We start from the raw sequence: 3,674 nt of genomic DNA, 5'->3' as shown, positions 1-3,674 counted from the left end.
CATGTTGTTTTAAGTGAAGAAGCATCAAACTTTTGTTGCTTCTGTTCCAAGGTGGTACCGAAAGAAGAGAATCAAGACTAAAGCTGCGGGAGGAAGGGCCCTCCGTTAAAAACTTTGACTGTTTATTTGGGAGAGGTTTTTGCCTCCCATGTTATGTAATAATCATACTCAGCACTCATATATTTTTTTCTGGTCTATAACTATATAACTCCGTCTTACTTTTCAATAAAAGTAAGTTATTGTAACTGCTTCCGCACTTTCGTATCTCCAATGTATTTTAATATCTGCGTGATGGGTGAAACGCTCTTGGGAAAGGTAAGGAGTTCAGATACCGAACTTGTCAAGTGATCAGGTGCACCTGAAGGGTTGTCTGAGGTACGTTGGACAAGGACAACTGTAGGTGGGCCTAATGACTTGGGAGGTTCCGTCATAGCCGGCGCCGCTTGGACTCTGTCCTAGGGTAGAATAACATTCGTGGATCGTGGATCCATACGTGGTCGGCCGAGATTAGACCAAGGCATACCTCCTCAATCGATGGAATCAGGACCATAGATCTGGTAGCGTACGTGTAGGATTAGATCGCACCTTAATAAAATCCTGACCTTTGGACCTTGATCAGTGGGCTTTGATCGCATATCGATTCGTATTAAAATCCGACTGATCTGGGCCTTAGGATTAAATCTATGCGGATGAGGATCATGCATACCCCTTCGGCCTAGGTTCTTACAAAAGAACCCTCGAGAAATTAGAAATGTAACCCGCGGTTCATCGCCGTTGCAAACTGAGTCTAGGTGAATCTTGCGAGTTAGCCCCTGGCCTTTTATGTATTAATGCGCGCAGTCCAGAGATCAGTAAACAGTGAAAAAGAAATTAGAAAATAGATATTTAGCTCAAAAATAATTCCAGAAACTTGTGAAATTCATATTTAATTCATTCTAGCTCCAAATTGATTCATTCCAGTGGCATTAATTTTGTTTTAATATTGTTTATCATATAGTAACCTTATTTTAGTATGAAACATATGATTAAATTTATGCGCTAGATTTGTTTTATATCTACCACTTAAACTTCGAAAAATCATAACTAATTCATTTTAACTTTGATTCGATCCATTCAAATTATGTTAGCTTCATAAAAATATTCTCTATGCAGTAATAGTATTAATTATACCATAACACATACTTTTATAATTAGATATTTATTTATTCGTTGTCTCCTAGATTAGCTCTGCTAATCTAGGTTAATCTCTCTATAAATATAATCTGGGTAAAAGATAATACCTAATCAAGTTATAATCTAGATTAAAGTTGGATTAGTTATTTAGATTATATTTTCTCATATACTGTATAATAATCAATTTATAATATAGTTTAATGTTGGGACTACATAGATCTTCCATAAATCATAACTCCTTAACCAAAACTCCGATTTTAGTGGTTCTCGAACCCACGATCTCGTAGCAACACATATGTTATTATTATGCAACTTAATCTTATGTTTGGTGGGATATTAATTTTGTCTATACCATGTTTTTTTGTATTGCTACGACTAGCGCAAGGTTACGAGTCATCTGAAGAATCATCCTGGTACCTGGAATCTCAAGTCCCAGGCAAGTTGTGCCCTTGATCACTTTTATTTACCCAATAATGTTCTTTATAATCATTTATTCATGCATAGGTTTAATTTTGATGGGACCCAATAGGTCACCCTAGTCTGGTTATCTTTTTACCTTGTTCACCCCTAAATCATTTGGATAGTTTTGCTTTTGCTCTACATGGTTTTGAGATTAATATTACATTATGTCCATGTTCCAATTATTCTGTTATTTTATTTATTATTCATGTCAAGATCATTATTTTTAATTGGAACATGGAGCTTAACTTGAGAAACACGTGCCACCACAAGGGTCGAATGGGACGCCCTTGGCTGACTAATTAGGAAAGCTAGTGGAAGACTACTGTTGGCCACTTGTTCTCAAATGCTATTAATTAAGAACAAGGCAACACAATTGTTAATGGTTAAATACCTTCGTCCTTCGAAACATTATTTCCTCTCGGATATAATGATCTTCAGACGAAGGTCATGAAAGACTCACCTTCATCATTTTATAATATAACATAAACATGAACATAGATATAAATAAGAAAATGAAGGAATACAGAGGAATAATGATAATATCCGTTATATATTTATGACTCATTTATCTTCATTAAACATGAATAAACATTAACAATATTCATATTACAATGGTACCTTCGGCTTGTCGGAAGGTGGGAGAGCGAGAATGGCTCGAGAGCGATTACAATCCAGCATGAACAGTATGGTGTTACTGTTCATCTATTTATAGGCACGGGACGCAGCGCGGATAAAAGTACATTTATATCCCTAGTAACTTCCTATAATTCTAACATGAATTATTGAGGACTATAAGGTCTTTAGCCCCTTTCAGTCATCATTATGCTTTGAGCTTCGTCAATATGTTAGGCCGAACGTCCTTGGCTTTTAGCTTCGCTGTCCACTCTTCATCTCCATTCATTTCGTTATGAGGGAAGTTCTTCGTCCCAAAGCCGAAGCTTCCTGTAACTATTCATAATCATGCTGAAAACATATGGTTAGACACATTTTTGAGGACCTTCGGAAGAGGAAGACCCCCAATAGTAGCCCCTCGCAGTGTTAATTTGTTTCCTTGTAACAAATTTAGACTACGACTTGGATGAAGGCCTTTAGCCGAAGGTCCGAAAACACCTTCCCTTCGCTAGAATAGCGAACGACACTGACATGTCGGGCCCACCAAGTTGTGGGGCGCTATGCATATAAATATGAGCTCGTATTGAAAGCGTTTCTTGTGCTATTTCGGTTACTGTCAGGTACCGTAATTAGGGGTACCCCCAACACTCCTAAACACAGCTGGTAACCACCATCAACACAAGATGCAGAGACTAATGGGCACGATTTAGGTCAAGGCTTCGTCTACCCAAGGGACGCGATCTCGCCTCGCCCGAGCCCGGCCTCGGGCGGGAACAGTAGTCCCGGACGAATTCACGTCTCGCCCGAGGGCCTCCTCAGGCAGTGGGCGCACCCTCGGCACGCCCGAGGCTCAACTCGGGCAGGCTTCGTCGAGAAGCAACCTTGGCCAAATCGCCTCTCCAACCGACCGTATCGCAGGCGCATTCAATGCGAGGATCGCCTGACACCTTAACCTGACACGCGTGCCTCAGTCGGCAAGGTCTAAGTGACCGCAGTCACTTCACCCTTTCGCTGACCGACCTGACAGGAATACAGCGCCGCTCACCCCGCTCCGACTGCTGTGCCAGCCACCCAGGCAAGGTTGACAACAGCAAGTTCAGCCTCAAGCGCAACACGGAGCTCCGCCTCGCCCGACCTTAGGCCTCGGCCTCGGGAGGAGGTCTCCGCCTCGCCCGACCCCAGGGCTCGGCCTCAACCTCGGCCTTGGAAGGTGGTCTCCGCCTCGCCCGACCCCAGGGCTTGGCCTCAACCTCGGCCTCGGGAGGAATCGTGTGACGAAACCTCCCAAGTAATTAGGCCCACCTATAGTTGTCCTTGTCCAACGGACCTCAGACAACCCTGTAGGTGCCCCTGAATCACTTGACAAGTTCGGTATCTGCTTTTCTTTACCTTTCCCAAGAGCGTTTCAACCGTCACACAGACATTAC

This window comes from Zea mays, chromosome 3, assembly GCF_902167145.1.
Source record: "Zea mays cultivar B73 chromosome 3, Zm-B73-REFERENCE-NAM-5.0, whole genome shotgun sequence".
In the NCBI taxonomy this organism is placed as follows: Eukaryota; Viridiplantae; Streptophyta; class Magnoliopsida; order Poales; family Poaceae; genus Zea; species Zea mays.
The sequence above is the reverse complement of the archived record's forward strand: the minus strand, read 5'-3'. Positions refer to the sequence as shown.